Genomic DNA, 18,747 nt, shown 5'->3' with positions numbered 1-18,747 from the left:
CGGAAAAAAAAAACCCAAAACCAAAGAAAACCAAAGAAAAACAAAACAAAATAAAAATCTCCTGTCTGGGTAGTTTAATTAAAGCATTTAGTAACATTTCGGCTACTGAGAACATACTAAACACATCCTTTTACAAAACTAAAAAAGAAAAGAATGTGAAGAAAAGCTGGATTTAAAATATTTTGGTGATGATGAACATATTTCCTCATTGTAAATTTTTGCCTCCAGTAAACCTGGAGAAAGAAAATTGTGTTTAGCCTTCCGGTCTAAGGACACATGAAGACCTCATACATTGCTGAACTGCATTTGGAAATCAAATGCGTGGGGCAACTCATTGCCAGATGATACAATCAGCATCAACGTTCACATCCACAAAAGTCATGTAGCTTCTGTCACCTTGTAGAATGATCTCAAAAGCCTGCATTGCAAAATATTTCCAAGACAATTTGAAAAAAAAGAGAACAAGCAAGTGAGAACCCCTGACAGCTCTGGCCATTTAATCAAAGAAACAACACAGATTTTCTTCCACCTCTCCTTGCAACCCAGAGCTCGGTTTACTGTTTTGCATCAAAAAGCCTCTGTCCCTGGTTGGATCTTAATTTCTTCTGTAGCTCCCAAAGAACACTTTTCCAAAATTTCCTTGGTAAGGTAACAAATAAAGACTCCTGGAGATATAAGAGAAGCAGTAATAATCAGAGACCCCCTTCTTAGAGAATGGCAACTCAGACAAATCTCTATGCATCTGTGCATAACAGTTACTGCCCTTTAAAACTCGTTTGACATTATTCATCAAGAAACAAAGGTAGTTCTATTAGGATGGTCATTTTTCTATGGTTTTGTCTGTTAATAAAGGACACAATTTAAAAAATCACATATCCTAAAGGAAGATTTTCTATACATTCTATACTTATAGGCTATATTTTCATCTTTAAGCTCTAGTGGTTTAAAATGCTTTTCATTGTTTAAACCGTAACAATCTTTCCCCATTGCTGTAAATTCTATTTAATTACTAATCCCATGAAAAACTGATAACTGCTATTCCACTATTCTGCAATCCTTTCATCTCCAAATAATGTAGAGGAGGTAATATGCCACTCTTGAAAATCTTTCTTTAATCCTTTTTCCTTTTAGAATACAGAGCCATGAAGATTTATCACAGTTCCATAGATTTCAAAAGAAGGCTACGGCTTTGTGATGTCAATCCATAGGACCGTAAAGATGCTACTTTGCCAGAGCTATATTGTACTTCTAAACTGCAATGAAAAAATTGATTTGCAGTAGAATATATCTTATTATCCAATTACCATATCAAGCAATCAGGTCGTTGTTCTTTTTTTTTTGTTGTTATTTCAGTTTTTAATCACGAAACGAATTACAATAATGTAAGTTTCAGTATTTCATAGTTTTATCTTCATACACTCAAGGTATAAGATCTTTTTTCCCCGACTTCCACTGTAAACGTATTTTTCCCTACAAAACATATTTGTATACAGATGTAACTGTTCACATCAATTTACTCTTTATTTTTTTTGCTACAGAAATAATATAATCTGGAAAAAACAAGTCCCTAATGCTTTATAATGCTAATTTTCATCTATCTGAGCAGCATTCTGGTCACTTTTATTTCCGAATGTTTCCATGACTGTCTTTTGACTGTTCTACAGTTACATGGATGTGGAGTAAAGATGATGAAAAAATCCAGGTAGCCTGTCTATGCTTATGACATAACAATATGCTTTCAAACGTCTATACCATCCCCAAATCAGTATTTACTACTTTGAAATTTCACGTTTACCTTGTCTGCAACTAAAAGAGACCTCTTTAAAAATAAGAAAACCAAAATACAACCGAAAAAGTAACCACACATCAATAGTAGATTGCATGCCAAACATACTTTCAAAAATGACTGAAAGAAAAAAATCAAGTGTCTGCACCTGAGGCAATACTGCCCCTTAAACAAGCTTAGGTGAGATTCACGCTCCTTTCAAAGATGAGTTATTTGCCTTAAATGACTAAGCTCATATAATGTCAGGTAACACAAAGATTGGAATTTCTTATGTGATCCATGAAACGACAGATCTCTGTAAGAACATCAGCAGAATTATCTGGCTCTGCTGTTGATACAGATAAATTTATTGCTGTTGAGACAAGGCTTACAGAAATATTACTCCAATACCTTTGAGTCGCAGATTTCTTTAAAAAATTAACCCAGAGACATAAAAACCAGATAGTGTCTCTTTTTTCTTCTCAGCCTGGGAAGTCTCTCCCTCTCTCCGTCTCTCCCTCTCTGTGCAAGAACTGCCTTGCTCATACAGTTCCGATGCAGTGGAGCATGGCGTCATGAGATGCTTATTCCTGAATTTAAATGGAGTGTAACGATAGCGATCCTCCGCGAGAGCAAGAATAAGGTCCCGATCGGGCTGAGGCCACCTTCGGTGTCGTCTGAAGGTGAATTAAAAGGATGTGGCAATTCCATGGTCAGCTTGGGTGTGGATCTCCCCAGTTGCAGCGGATGTGACCAGCTGGGTACCGCGCAGTGCTCCACACCAGCACATATGCGTAGACATACATATAGGCACAGGCGCACGCACAACTTCCTTGCATGCTGAAGCAAACTCCTCCCACGCTCTGCTCCTGGTGCACATCTAAATGGCTGTTTTATACGTATTAACCCTGTGAAACGCTGTAGGACTTTGCTATTCACCTCCCAGATAATAAACTATCCGTTTGCAAGCCTGTCACACAGTTCACAGATCAAAGAATCAAGGTGTCAACAGCCTTCTTTAGTATAGATATCACTGGTTCTTTACTGCCTAGTTATGCTTGCATAGCCCTTAGACATTTTTTGTCTGGAAGTTACTTAGCCCATTCAAGTTCTCTATTTTCCTTTTCACTGCATCTGTGCTACAGGCTTGCTGGCTGAAAAAATATCGCAGAAAAAAATACAGTAATGCCACTCTTTTTCCCATTATTCAACTCACTTTCCTTCCATTCTGCCTATCTACTTTTGTGCACAGTTCGTTTTCCTGTTTAAAAAAAAGAAAAAGAAAGAAAAATAAAAAACGAGAAAAAGCAAGCACAACTAAAAATTTTAGATTAGAATATAATAAGTTAAATAAGTGGATCTTTATTAAATAAAGTTTTAGAGAGGCTTGCCTTATTTTACTGTATGTTCAGTAGTTTTTAGGTTATAATTGTGATTCTATGTCTTTGTGAAAAAAAAGAGGGAGGGAGACACACAGATGGGAAGATGGGCAGCCTGGTTGGGGGTAAGATTTATACTTTTTAGTAAAACAAAAAGGTCTCTCAGTTTTCTGGCTGTGCTCTTTGGACTCTGTCTCCATACCTTACTTTAAACAGAGGCACACTGAATAAGTTCATGTACAACTCTTTCTGCCAAGACAGTGCATGTGCCAGTAATTTATTAGCAACGGGCTACAGCTGTGATCTCCAGCTCTTAGGCTGGTTTGGTATTTCAGTAATTACCACAGTTTCATTAACATTTAAAGGGAATAGTCAGCTCAATATCTCTAAAAGACTATTTTGTACATCGTGGATCCATTTTACATTTGCATTTGACATTTGATAATCTCTACACATAAGCTCTGAGCCAGAGAAATGAGATTTCACACACAGGAAAAATTAACCCAGATGTAACTTCTCAGTAAATCTATGAAACTGTAGAATAAATGTCCAAGACTGGTAGTGTTATGAAGAACACCTATTTCCCAGACTTAAATTAATTTAAAACATGAAACATCACTTTTATATCTTTGTTTTGCACTTGTCATATTTCTGGATATTGAAAAGAAATAGAAGCAGGAGGCCAGAGGAATAGTAAAATAATCAACAGGTCAAATATGTGTATATATTATCTATTTTTATTTAATAAAATCAGACATGTTTATGAGATGTCAACCTTATTATATAGCAGTCTTCATATTAGGCTATCATTCTCCTCAGCAACTGCATTTCTACCTTGAACAGCTGAGGCAATTAACTAGACTCTACAAAGAAACATCACTGGTATCAGCATAGAAGTAATAGAAGGAAACAGTAAATAAAATTCAATGTAGACAGGTCTAAGTTGGTGAACATGGGAACAAACAATCATAAATTCTGCATACTTCATGAACTTTAGAACTAGACTGCACTATAGAAATATTATCTCAATTTTCAGCAGTAGTGAGAGAAATAAAATTGTTAGGAACTACTGGGAAAGGAATAAGGAACAAAGCATAAGATATCACTAATTGCATAAACTAGAGTTTTTCCATATCCTGCACACTGAATAGTTCTGATCCCCCACAGCTGAGAAAGAGGGAAGAAATGGAGAGGGATCAGTGGAAGGTGACCAAAGAAACCAAACTCAGAGTGTTGTTTCCTTGAAAGAAAGGATCAAATAGATGCAGAGTACCCAGCCTAGGGAACTAGAAGAATGTTGTAACAGAGTTGCTTGCAGCGAAGCGACCCTGCAGACAAAATAGGGTGACCTACTAAGCAAAATGTGATACCTAATCCTTCACACACAATGTAGTTCAACTGTAAAAATGTTTAGCATAGGCTGTGGATGCAAAAACCAAGCTCCTCAGAAAACAAAATTTTGTGTAGCAACCTAACCACTGTCAATCTATATTGCTCTGTGGTTGATTGTATCCACAACACTTGGAAAAGTTGTCTTTCAAACCAGCCAAGGGGAGTGGCCAGTAAAAAGCAGATCTCACATTTTTTGTGATGCCAACTCCCCCTTGTTATCATAAGACCCAGCTGCAACACTGCAAGAAGCAGGGACAAAGAGTTGTCGTATCCCCAGAGGGAGCTAAAACACCCTGTCATTCTAACTGGGAGCCCTCCAGCAGAAAACTGTGCGTGCCTCACTGTGTTGCATTGGATATGGAGAATTCCCTCTCTGGGGCAGGGGGGATTTAGGTGTTTCCATGCTAATTGGAATGTATGTAACCTGAGGAGCATCTGTTTTGGTCCCTGCCCCCAATGGATCAAGACTTTGACTATTACTTCAACCACAGATGTCAAAATTGTGACAATCAAATCTTGTTGCCCTATCCATGGATGGTGATGTATTTCTGCTATCATCTTTTGTTTGTTTTTGTTCCATCTATCTCATTACTTTTCTTATTAATTTTCTTTATGATTTTTTTTACAGTTTTATAGAAAAGAACCAAAATGGTCATGTATCTCCCCTCTGTGCAATTTAGTAGTTTTAAAATAAATCTGCCTCACATACACACATACAAGTCATTCAGTATCATTTCACTGTAACATTTTTGTTGCAACATTATATTCTCATGAGATGAAGACTATTTTCTCTCTAGCTGAAGAAATCCCGAAGTACTGAATTTCCTGGAGGCTGGCAGAAAATTCTGGAGGACATTCACTATAATCCTTGTAATGTTTTAATATTCTTTCCTGAGGATCTATTTTTGCCTACTATCAGAAATAATATGGATACTGAGAAGATGGCTGGTTAGTCTGACAAATTTTCTATTCTCCTGAAGTAATCTTATCAAAGCCCTGAAGGAACCAGGAAGCACATTGTGTCATTACTGCTAATTCAAATGGAGTTGCCTGTTTCTTCCTATGTTTCTTTTATGTCAAGAAAATTGCTTCACACAAAGGCCTTAGATTGCATGAGAGACAAAACAGTTAATTTGTATTACCTTTTAAGAAATAATTTTAGAAATTCAAACTATGCTCTGAAAACCTGCTCACTGAAGCCTGGTGAAAATGTCAAGACCAGCCAATGTCAATGTACCAACTGGATAATAGTTAGGCAAGATTGGTTTGAAACAGTGCCATGTCCCATCAGATTTATCCCTTAACAATAGAAGAAGTCAATGCAAGAAGCCATTTGATAGCTCAGTTTAATATAGGCTTGAATCACATTAATGTAACTCTGAAAACTGAGAGGAAAATTAAACAACTAAATATTGCCCTGTACTACATTTCTGTATTTTTTCCATTTAAAAAAATGTGCATTTCCTGAAGGAGTCATAGATAGTAGAGGTCAGGTGATATTCTTGCAGTCAGTGCAAGTCAGTGCAAAAATCTTTGAAGAATTGGACTAACTGACAATTCGACTTGAACTTTTTCTTTAAAATAATATTGACTTCAAAATTAATAAACCTTTTGTTACTGTTGTCAGATATAAAGTGAAAATTTTCTATTTTCACAGTGAAAAAAAGAGTCTACTCTGTGCAATAAACACCCAATATTTACTTCAGTGAAATTCTACTAGCATTTATGTCCACAAATTTGGGAATATGCATTTCAGTACCAGCATCAGTCCAATATCACAAAGTTATTTCAGAAATAAATTCCTATTTAAAAAAAATAGGAAAAAAACCTGAAAACACTGTTCCAGATCTTTCTAGCAAAGAGAGATACTTAAAAACTCTAAGCATCTAGATGGATTTGGGAATGCAAAATTATTAATATAAAATTACTGATAATCTATGGGTGCTGTTTTAGTGTATGCATCCCCTTGCTGAAACACTGACTTATTCTATTAGCTGAAAATGGTGTACTGCAATTTCCTAGAGAAATAGAGGAATTCTGAACATAAAAATTCACTCTTGCAGTGCAAGTTAAATTATTTTTCCATTCCTTTATGACACTAATAGCCCATTCTCAATATTATAGGGTCTAAGATGTAATTAATTTTTGGATTTTAAAATTTCTGATAAATTCTGTAGTTGATTGTCTTTGTGCAGCTGATTTGTTACTCACATAGAGTCTTTTTTAGAGAGCTTTGAAAAATAGTCCTGTGTTTGTCTTATGGCACAAGGGCAATTGAGCTCCAATCTCATCCAGATAATTTGATCTGAGAACTAAAACACTTTGTTGAATATATGTTGCATGGACATTAAAGTGCAGCATCAGCCTAGAAACAAGGTATTCACAATTTCTATGCATTTTAAACAGGTTTAGAGTTCTAGTCTTAATTCTCATTGATTGAAAAATGAGGCTGCACAAACTATATATCTCACTGTGCTGTCATACAATGGCTTTAGTATATTTTCCAGGTGTTCAAAAAAAAAAACCCACCAAAATCCAAAATACTAAAAGTGAATGAATAAATGTGCAACATTCTACCTACGTGATTAATATGGAGTGGTTTGGGTAATATTACAGCCTGATTTTCTGACTGAAGCACAAAATTGTAACAGATACCCGCTTGTCAGAATTTATGTACAAGGACATGAGGCTTTAAAAATGTGGTAAGAAGGAGAAGACGTGCAATTTTCTTTAGAAGAAACCTCTTTTTCTGTTTTCCTTTTAAAATAGTACTTAGAATTCTCAGCAGAAGTTGAAAATTTGTTACATGAATGTCATGGCACCTGACTAAGGCAAACACCTGAGATGTGTTCAGCTAGAACCTTAGACAGTGAGCTCTCCTGCCACTGGAGAAAGAAAGTTACCATCTCCCTTGGTAAGGTTTGATGTGAAGCTTCTCCCATGACCCAAAACAAAGTATGAAGTCAAATGGTTTGTTCTCAGAGGGTAGATGCTATAAAATAGGTTGCTAACCATTGAACTGGAAGTGAGAAAGGCAGAGGAGGCTGCAAATAGCTGATACCAGGAGACTACAGGGAGTATTGGGGCTTGCCAATGTGAATGTCTCTCACCTTCTGCCTTGCTGGCAGTAAATCAAACACAGACACCAGTAGGAGAGCAGTGTGGGAGAGAAGTACATAACAAGCTATCAGCTTTGGCTGGGAAATGGCAGTCACAGTCTTGTGCGTGTGTGTTTATTTGTGACAAGTTCCAAGGCAGCCCACCTCCCAGAAGAATTTCTTCCTAAAATGTAATCTAAGCCTACTCTTTTCCAGTTTAATGCTGAATCCCCTTTGTCCTATTACTATTGGCTCTCATCAAAAGTCCCTCATTAAAAGTCCGTCTCCAGCTTCCTTGTAGGCTCCCCTGTAGGTACCGGAAAGCTGCTATAAAGTATCCCTTTATCCCTTTTTTTTTTCTCCAGATTGAACAACTCCAACTCTGAGCCTGTGTTCATAGGAGAGGTGTTCCAGCCCTCTGATCACCTATGTGGCCCTCTCTGGACTCGCTCCAACAGATCTGTGTCCTCCTTGTGCTGAGGACCCCAGACCTGGATGCAGCACTCCAGCTGGGGTCTCTTGAGAACTGAATGGAGAGGGGAAATTATCCGCCTTTGACCTGCTGGCAGCTCTTTTGATGCAGCCCAGGATAGGTTTGGCCTTCTGGGCTGCAAGTGTATATTTCTGTCTCACCCTGAGTATCATGAAATTGCAAAGAATTTTTCTGTTTCTGTTTTTGGCTTAATCAATTTAAGCACCAGTGAGAATTGCATGGAACATTTCCCCAAATAAGTTTCTTGGGCAGATCAAAGTTGCCATTATTGAAGAAAATAAGAACTTGCTAGACTGGATTTGACCATGCATTTGTTAGTTCTTGCCTTGGGCAGCAGATTCACAGTTCAGAGAAAAATGAAATCCTTCAAGTACATTTTTCCAGTTGAGAATAGGTGAAAGAACAGACAACCAGTTGGAGGGGCAGGGGAAATTTTTACTTTCCCAGACTTCTACTTGAAGATTAATTGATGTTATATTGACTCAAAGCTAAACATCATTAAAATCAATAACAAATATTTCAAGAAATATTATATGATAAACTCTCATCCATAGCATAAATAATGTCTGTGACTTTGTGAAATATTAGTATAATGGGTTAAATATACGCATTTGAGAGTAAATTTTATGTCTGTTTGAAGTGTTCAGCTCTTTAATTGGGTATCAACTTATTTTCATTTTCAGCACAAATTCTGCCCTACTAGAGACCTGAATCTTACTTTCTTATAGAATCTTTACTTTACAATTGTTGGAGTCAAAATTATGCATACCCTAATGAATGCAGCAGAATACTGAGACAAAGTCATAGGGGATAAGTCCTCACCTTTTTATCCAAATGATTGAACTGAAGGCTTTTCCACACAGGAATTGATATCCATCCCTGGATAAGAGAAAAGAGTATAGCTAACTTTTCAAGGGCAAAATAGTACTAAATAAACAAAATAAATAAACAAAAACCACCCCAAAACTAGAAAGCACAGAAAAACCCCTAAAGTCTGAAAGTCAGATATTCCAAGTTTTGTCTTTATTGTACTGAAACTACTTTGTTCTAAGTAAATAAAGAAGTTGAGAAATTTTTTTTGTTCTTTACTACAAAGTTGTTTATATCCAAGATCAAATTTTCTGTCTGCTGAAATTGATAAAGAGAAGGTTCATTATCATGTCAGCTCTAACAAAATAAACTTTTCTAACAAACTAATGTGCTACTACAATTTGAAATTCTTCTAGCTGATGTAACAGACTGCCAGGATTTGATTAGCAACAGCAAGGGCTGGGTTCAATTTCTAGGGGTCACATCAAATTGAGCCCCCATCTAAAAACCTGAGAAAATTAAATTAAACTGTCTGGGTGCTCACTGAGCTGTACTTCTCCACTCTCAAATGATGAATCAACCAGCTTAATGAAACAGTAAGGTGTTGAAGAGAGTGAAAAAAGAGGAAAACAGGCATATAAATAGCACAGCAGACTAGTTGGCTATCTCTTTGCTAAACAAGAGATAACATTCCCTTTTGTTGATAAGAGAACTACTGTGGTAGCTGATGTCCTTGCAACCTTCTCCCATAACAACCAAATATTTACGGTGTTTGCCAAATTTGCTGGTACTATCACTTATTCTGGTAGGTAGTTGGACCTTAGCTGTTATCCAGCTTTCTTAGTTCTATAAGATGTGCACTGACCACTCCTCTAGCCTTTTATTCTGCAGTGCTTTCTGGTCTTTGCTGGGTCATGTAGTACACAGAATGTAGTGCTTTCATAAGCCATTTGAGTCTAATGGTCTAACTGGAACAATTTTCAGGAAAATGGGGAAAGCGTGTTTGAAAATTCATAGGCAAAGTGAGACATCAAACTCAGGCCTCCGGTGTTCAGGGTATTTGTTGGTGCTATCCAGTTGTCAATTGTACAAAAGGAGCAGTCACTCTGCTTCCTCAAGTGCAAAAGAAGTGAAGAAGGAAGTCCACTGTGGAAGATTTTGGGCTAGGGTCAACAAAGTAATCCAAAAAGTTTTCCTTTGCCTTGGGTAGTGCAACCAGGCACTCATTTACAGCCGATTACATTGGCCAACTTTCAGGAGCTTTTCAGCTCACTGTTCTGGTTCTTATGATTTCTAGGGTAAAGCACCAAACTTTCTTCACACATCCCTAAAGTAACAAAAGCATCTAATGCACAGTCTGGATGCCACTTTCAGTGCCAGAAACCCAGAGGCTTACATTGCAAAGACTAGCATGAAGCCCCTTTGTAGAACTAACCTTAGGTTCAGATCATTTATGGAGCCCTACTAATCCCAAATCTTTAAAAGAGCTTCTAATCTGCTCAGAGTATTGGATTCTTTCATCTGAAGGCATTAAACTCTATAGGCAATTACTAGCCCAGGGAGGTATTTATCTCCCTTATCAATGAAGATATGAAATGTTAATGAACAATGTATATCAAATAGCAATTTGAAATCAGTAGGTTATTGTGAAAAAAATAGCTCCCAGCCCACACCTCTGAAGAAAAGAAAACCAACGCACCCTGAGTGATTCTGGTAACTAATCAAATATGTCCCACATGCTATAGTAAGACCTGTAGCAAGATCTCTATTTAACAAGGCCACACATTGAAAGGCAATATCAGCTTTATCCTAGGTGGCAGCTGTATTTATCAAAGCCAATGTCTGCAGAGTCAGAAACTACTTTTATTCTGCAAAAGCAATTATTCATTTATTCATTTGGGTCCTGACTATATTTTATCACTAACACATTTGGCTGCATGAAAAGTAATAGTTAGCTCTAAAGCATTCTAAAGTGCTGGAAAAGAATTCCCAACTATTAATGGATTCAAAGCATTGCATAACCTTACCATGCCTTCAAAATTTTAATAATAAATGATGGCATTATTAGAAATATAACAAAATTATTAGAAATATATAAAATCTGTGGCACATTCAGAAAAATAAGAATCTCACTGTTGAAGCTGTTTGATACTGGTTCTTCCTCTGACCTCTCCAAAAGTGAAGCTTTTTGTCATGGAAATAAGGTCTACCAGTGGTAAGTGAAATTTTTATTTATGTTAAATAGACCAAATAAATACTTTTACCATCTCATATCTATATGCATTTCTCTATCAGATTAAAATATTCATTTTTTTTTCTGGTTAGTCCCTCAGAGAGTGAAACACCTAGTTATAGTCTAACCTAGGCTATGGCTTTTTGCATCTAAACTAAAACACTTTGACTTCTTTCATGGTCTTTGAAGAGACACAATTAAAAACAGCAGTTCTAGTAGTTATAGTTCTTGTTTTGAAGAAGATGACGGTGAAGATGAAGGTGAATTAAAAATGTAATGTTATCCAAAAGGAATATGTGCAAAATTCCCTGGGTATGATTAAACAGAAGAGAGGGTAAGGAGCCACTGCTAGGCACATACTTATAGAAAATATATAGCACTTAAAATGAATTGCTAAACAAAAATTTCAGGACCTTGCACCGACTCAGATTTTGAACAAAAATAGAAGATAAAAAGTACTTTCTTTTGGAAGTCTAATATCTCTATGATTGTGAAGAATTATTATCAAGTCAGATGAGCACTTGTAGGATGTGCAATAGATCATGATCAGTCATATACAGGGATTCAGAGTTCTGTGCATGTTCCAGTGAAGAGGAAATATCTGAGAAAAATCAATGGAAAACCAAAAAAAAACAAATGAATATCCACTGAGCATATGAGAATGCTGAGATACCAATTTATAAATAGGAAATATTTTCAGATGAATGGCAAAAAATATACCCATATCACAAAAATACAACTGTCCAAATTTAAAGACTGATTGTGTCATTGGAAGAAAAATTTTCTAGAATGTTTTTATGTGGCTAAATAAATTATACTCCTCTATGTTGGAATTAGGACTACTGTGACTGGTTTGGGCAAAATGAAAGAAAACCACCAAATTTTAAGGCTTGAGGGTTTGTCCAAATTTAATCTTGAACAGCTGACTTTTAACAACCCAATAAAGTAAGAGCATATAAGAATGAGTAAGTTTTTATAGTCTTGACAGAAGCTTTGCCAGTGACATTAATAAAGCAAAATTTTACATGCTATAGCAATTATGGTTTTTAAAAAAAGAATTTCTGGAGAATTAAAGTATTTCTCTCAGTATATGAGTAATTTTTGGAGTATGCATTCAAGATTTGCCTCTCTTCCTGCCCTATGGAACTGAGATCAACCCTGATATAGTGAGAAGTAGCCCTAATTTTTAGTTTACAATCTATAAACAGAGCTTGATCTGCAGGGAATAAATATATTGTGGACTTCAAAGGGAGGGGAAAAAAATGACAAGCGTGGAATTGCACACACTTATAAATAGCTATGAAAAAATGTAGTGATGTTGGGCACAACTGACCAAGTAACAAATTTTTTAAACTTTTTTAGTATCAATGAAATTCACCCTGAGACTGCTTGGACAAAGAATGAGGTTCTGGAAGAAAAGAAAATAAAAGGCAAAATGCAGTCTTACCTTAAAGATGGAGTATCAATCTTTGGATTGGAAAGGCCAGGATATTAAAGACCTAGGCAGCTTAATTTTAATTCTTCAGAAACCAAAGAGGACAGAAAATGCCTAGATGAAAACACAGTAAGCAACATTCAAAATCAAGCTTTCAAGACCAGATCACGTCAAGCCTCTATACTTTCCTTGCAGAAGAAGGTAACAGACCATGAAGATAGAGGGGGAGCAGTGAATATATACAGAGAGAGCTTGGTAAGACTTTGGCACTGCTGTACAACACAATTTACAATCTGACTTTGAAAACATGGATTAGGTAACAGAAACAGAAAACGGAGTAGAAACCCGTATTAGGAGCACGATTATCAAAGACTGACTCTTAAAACAGGATGTAGCAAATATAATTGTTTAGGTCTAGGAGGGCCTGAACAACACAGGATTCCCACTAACAGCCTGGAAAATGGAATGAAGAGGTTGCTAATGACATCTCTGCAGAGCACCAGGCTCCGTCTGGCTGTAAGCAGACTGGGGAACAGATTTCAAACTCGAAGTGATGGTTTCAGACAGGCTTCACTCCACTGAAGGCAGGTGCAAGTTCTTCCACCTTAGGCAAAATTAATGAACTGAATGAATCTGAGTGGAGAAGAGCTGGAAGAGAGGGCAGACTGCCAGACATGAACAAGAGGTTGAGAACACTAACACAAATTCTGACTTTAACAAAATTATAATCCATGAGACAGGTTCTGAATCTGATGGAGTTACTGAAACCTTACTAATTCCCAGAAGACATTCATTCGTTAGAAAAAGATTCAGAGAGTGAGAATGACCAACAATCTCAAAAGACTTATTAGAAAAATGGAGAGATCTAAAATTATTAAATTTTTCCATTTTAGAGAAAATTTCCATCATTTATATACATTTGGTCTTTTAGCTGAATAATTTTATCAGCCATGAGGAGGACTTTTATAATAGTACAAACTACTACAATAGTTTTATTATGACTAGCCTTTTCTACTTCTCTTCTTAGTTTACATTTTTTAGTTGTGGCAAAATGTGTGAATACTCTGTCACAAAAGATTAAAACAAAAATGGCAAACAAAAAGGACTGAGTTATATTTTTACATCTCATAATTGTTAAGTACAACTCGTTTGATAGTCTGATATTCACAGAGCTGGGAAAAGGTTTTATTTCACTTTTTGGAATACATGGCTCAAATTCTTTGGTTAGTACAAATTCTTGTAGCTCCTCTGCCCTAAGCTACTAGGAATAAACAAGATAAATAACATGCATTCATTCCTTAATGGTCCTTTCTTGCATAAGTAAAAAGATTTTTATAATTAAGAATCTTGTATATTTTTATTTTAAAAGAGAAAAATAACGTTTCTAAAATAAAAGTTGCTGAGATAAAGACACAGAATGAATCCATGAACTATATTTGGCATCTGATAACTTAGGAGAATTTGATGCTGCATCTTCCTGAAGAAGTAATTTTCAAATTATTATCACAAAACTGGTCTAAATAACTACTGCCCCCTTGGACTCACAGTAGAGTCACAGGGTACAGGTCCTGTTTATCTTGTGCAGACTCCCCGAGGATGTTGTATTCCTTCATTTATACTTTGGCAGATCTTGTCATGCCAATAAAATGTTACTGCTTGAGTTGAACTGAGTAATGGACTTTGCCATCCATGAAGGATTAAACAAATGTGGTGCATTTATTAAGACATCCAGTTGCTATTGGAGCCCATCTGTACTGGAGATTTCCTAAATATTTTGAATCAGCTGGAATACTGCAGCAGGCTGGAGGCAGGAGCAGTAGATCATCTGTTGCCACAATCTGGTTGCAAATCCTGTGCTATACATGGTTTCCTCTGATGATGTAGAAAGAGAATGTGACTGAACAGTTATTCCCAGAATTAAATTGATTCCATGCACCCATGTATGTCCTTAGAGTGAGACCACACACTCATTTCTGATCTGGGTCTTAGGAGGAGTTGTGAGCTCTGCAGGACCAGCCCGATATGAATTTTCTTCCCCAAGAAGATTGAAAAAAACCTTCCCATTAATTTCCTTGCTGGGAAACCATGTTTACAAGTACAAAATTTATGTAAAAAACCTTGCCATTTATTAGAGTTATTTAAATGTTCCCCTAATTTTCATGCAATTGTAACATTCCTAAGGGATAGAGAACAAATGCCATTGTCATAGGCCATCAAGTGCTCTGAATTCAGTACGGTAAATTTTAATAGGTGTGAAAAATATGGAACTTTGTAGCACAGTATGGTGAAATCAGCAGTACCATTTTTTACTGCATAAACTATCTCTCACTATGCTCTTTGGATTTTTTTTTTCAAAACAGAGATTGTGATTTTCTCTGCACTGACTAAATTAATCCTCCTAATCCAATGGTTGTTCTGATCCTCTGAGGAGAGGACTAGATTAATAAAATCACTCCTCCAGTGTTTCCCTGTTATTCTTGCAATCCATCTGGTTCTAGGGATCAAAGAAGAGAAAGCACAGGGCTTCAAATAAACATGACTGAATATATCTCTGAAAGTCCTTTCCTGGTTTTTTGGTGATTCTTACACTTAGCACCAAACCAGGGAAGAAGAAAAGCACTGTGATTTCTGTTTTACTAATGTATTTCATTTATACATATATTTCTATTACATGTGGCTTTTCTGGTAATAATTACTTGGTCAAGACATCCGTGATCCACACTACCAGCACACTGTAGATCATCAGTCTTTACTAATGGAAACATGTACATAATACATTGATTATTCATGACCTGCTTCAGTGAAGACTTTGCGGACACATTTTTCCATTAAGCAAATGGATTCATGGCTCATTTGGATTAGACATATAACTTCATCCTTATTAAAGGGATTGGTTTCTATCTCCCTCCTTTTCCTTCAAGAATTCAAGACCCCCACATATACTTTTAAATTTTTAATTTCTCTTTCCCACTCCCCTTCTGCTCTGCTCATCACACAGATTACCTTTCTTCTTTCTCTCTGTCTTTCCCAGCACTAGACATTTATATCTGAACTTAATCTTTAATTTATTTTTTTAATTTTTAAAATTTAAATTATCTTGAATTTTAAATTAATTTGAAAAATATGTATACCATTGCATCTTTCTGCTCCTGTAATGACTCCCATAAAGCTAACATTTTCTACATCTTCACCACACTACCTGCATCCTTCCCTGTTAATTATCCTGTTTCTTCACCTCCCACTCTTCCACCTTTTGGTCTACTGCTCCATTCATACCTATGTTTCTTAATCTCTCTCTAGAATCCTTTATTTATTACAGCAGCACAAACATTCTACACAATGTGCCGTTGCATGTTTGCACGTTTTCCTTAGTGACCAGATTCCAATGTTTTTTTCTGACTGTCTAAATTATTCACCAACATGCCTTGTTCCTAGTTTAAAGGTGGGAAAATACACACATTTTAGAGAAGCATACTATAAACAGTTTTTGTGTTGGTAGTTCTTCCCTTCTTTATACATTATTCTCTAGAAGTCTGTACTGTCTTTTTTCCCCCCCACACTTTTCTCCTCTTCTGGTTGCAAAAATCTTTCCATACGCCTCCTTCAGTTTTGTGTCATCTAACTTGTTTTCTGTCCAAAATATTATCTACTTAATATCAGACACTTAATATTGTCAGACACCTCAGGTGTTTACAAACCATCTTCAGAAGTGGATATCCAAAGGGTCCAGATGCTTTAGTTCATTTCTGTTATCTCTGTGTTTACTTGTGTCTTGGTTTGCAAGGTAGTTAGCCCCTCAAATTTCCACACCTCTGCTTATTTTTCCTTTAGCCCTATTTCCCATCTTATTGCTTCCAGAAGGTCTCTTTTGTATTCATACATCTCATCTTCCTCTGTCAGCTTTATAGACCAATTTTAAATTTTCCCATCATTCTCTCCTATGTGCTGTTCTTTGTACCTCCTTTGCTACTAGATTGCATTTCCTTAAATCCCCACTCTAGCTTACTGAAACTGAATACTTATTTCTGTTAAACTCTAACTCCTTTTTTCACTACATTTAATTCTTTTCTAGATATTTATCCAGTTTAAAACCTGCTCATTAGAAGATTTTGGCATCAGTTTAAGATTCTAAAATTCTGTCAAATGGGAAACACTCCCATTATATTTCCTCACTAGATTTTTGGTCCTCTGAAAACTTTAGCTTTCTAAGTGCTCTCTGATACATTCACATAACATTTTTAAGAACAAATTATGCAAAATATCAGTGGGTACTGTTGATAAAAATGTCAGTGACCCCTGATAACTGTCCTCAGGCACAGATCTATTCCTTGCTCTTGCTATAGCCACATCACTTGGGCTGTAACACTGGCATTACACTGTCCAGTATTTGAGATGACAACTCTATGGCACCTGGAACAGCAACATATTCATCATATTGGGGAGCATGCATATGTTCTGCACAGATGGCTGTCTGCTCACTATATGTGCTTATTCTATAAAGGCTTATAAACCTATAGAAAGAAAGAACTGAGTCTAGAGTGGACTTAGAACACTTCAGTTAATCTTGACTCTGAATCATCTATTAAATTTGACTCCTAAAATTAGTTTGGGTAAACATTATGAACAGGGTTTCCAGAAGACAATTGTACTTGTGAATATTTAGGGAAGATTATTTTGAGGCCTGCAGGGAGAAACATAATTAGAAACTTACTACATCTGAACAACTATAAGAATATTTGCTGAAAAAAAGATGCTAGTAAAGAAGACCTTTCTTAGGACATCTTACTCCTAGTGATAGATGTCAAATGAAGTAAAAGTGTCTTTATATTTGCTTGCTCTAAAACTTCTTGAATGAAAATATTGAATTCAGTATTTAATGTTACCAAAGTTTGTGAGTTTAAGAAATCTTAATTAATGTCAGTAGAAAATTTTCCAACAGAAAAATGTCAACACTTCCCTTTCTCTCTCTTGAATTGATCTCACTGTCATGAAGGAAATGCCAGAATATCCAAATATAAATGTATAATATTGACAATTTTTAAAGTTTTTCAATCCTACACCTAATGAAAGTGAATAGCAGTGGTTTCATGTGTCCTAAGCAGGCGTAGAGGAGCTTTCTCATCTCTAGTGTGTAACTTGGTGAAGTTCTAACCTTTCCAAAATGGATCAGGTGAATAATCTTCTTTCATGAAAGCAAGTATATTAAGGAATGGCAAGTCTTCAAATTTTTTTGATACCCTAACGATATTTTTAATATTAGTGCTTAATTGCCACCAATAAATACACACCCAGTGCTATTTTTAGTAAACATTTATGGAAAAAATAATATTATAAATATGTCAATTAGCATTTCATATATGATGGATGCATTTGAAGCTGAAATAGAACTCAGGTAATTTTTTCTAAAGGATAATGAATATTTGTCCTTTAATTATTTTGCTAAATAGTTTATATTAATGAAACCTTTAAAAGAAAATATTTCTGATGAGAACAACTATGGACAGTTGCTTGAAATTTACTTACAAAGAGCATGAAAACAAAAATTACTTATGATTCAAAGATAAGTTGACATTTCTCACTGCTTTGCTTTTTTTTATCATTTGATATAAAAATTTCCTCTGCAGATGACTTCTTAGGTCAGAACCCCCTAAAAGATCTTTCTGACCTTGAGGCTGCAGAGCACAGCCTGTAGACCAGAAGGCCTGTGTTGTACCTTAAAGACTCAAAATTAGAAACCCAGGGCAAAAGATCCTGAATTTATTTTATTATTCTGAGCTGATGGTCTCTGACTGTTGTTAACATAGCATTTCTGTGTCCCCTAAAGCATAACCACTGACAGTGACACCGTGACTGACTGCATGGCTTCACTCTTGAACCTGGACAGGTTCAGTCAGGCTTTGAACCTGACTAAATGCCTGCTTGAGAACTTGAGAAAACTGCATTCCTGGTTAAGCACGGCTGTCCATTTAGAGTATGGGGACAGGAAAATAGGCAGACATGTGCTCTGTATGAATAGAAGAGTGAGCTGGGTAGGGAAAGGTAAGAACTTTGTCTTTTGGATTTGCCCAGCCTCACTGACTTTGTGGAGTAGGTTCAGGAGATGCACTGATATTTAATAGCCAAATAACCTTTAAAAGACATT

At 36.1% G+C, this 18,747-nt stretch overlaps 1 long non-coding RNA gene across 1 annotated transcript; it reads right to left on the bottom strand.

The window, feature by feature from the left end:
• Window positions 1-222: 222 nt before the first annotated feature.
• On the bottom strand, window positions 223-14,071 carry LOC148224433 (uncharacterized). Its single transcript, XR_015802895.1, has 3 exons — window positions 12,618-14,071; window positions 8,950-9,006; window positions 223-3,026 (listed from the first exon to the last, which is right to left on the bottom strand). It is a non-coding gene; the product is annotated as an uncharacterized LOC148224433 (long non-coding RNA).
• Window positions 14,072-18,747: the final 4,676 nt, after the last annotated feature.

This window comes from Sturnus vulgaris, chromosome 3 (assembly GCF_052056855.1).
Source record: "Sturnus vulgaris isolate bStuVul1 chromosome 3, bStuVul1.hap1, whole genome shotgun sequence".
NCBI lineage: Eukaryota > Metazoa > Chordata > Aves > Passeriformes > Sturnidae > Sturnus > Sturnus vulgaris.
This window is presented reverse-complemented; position numbering and strand designations above follow the sequence as displayed.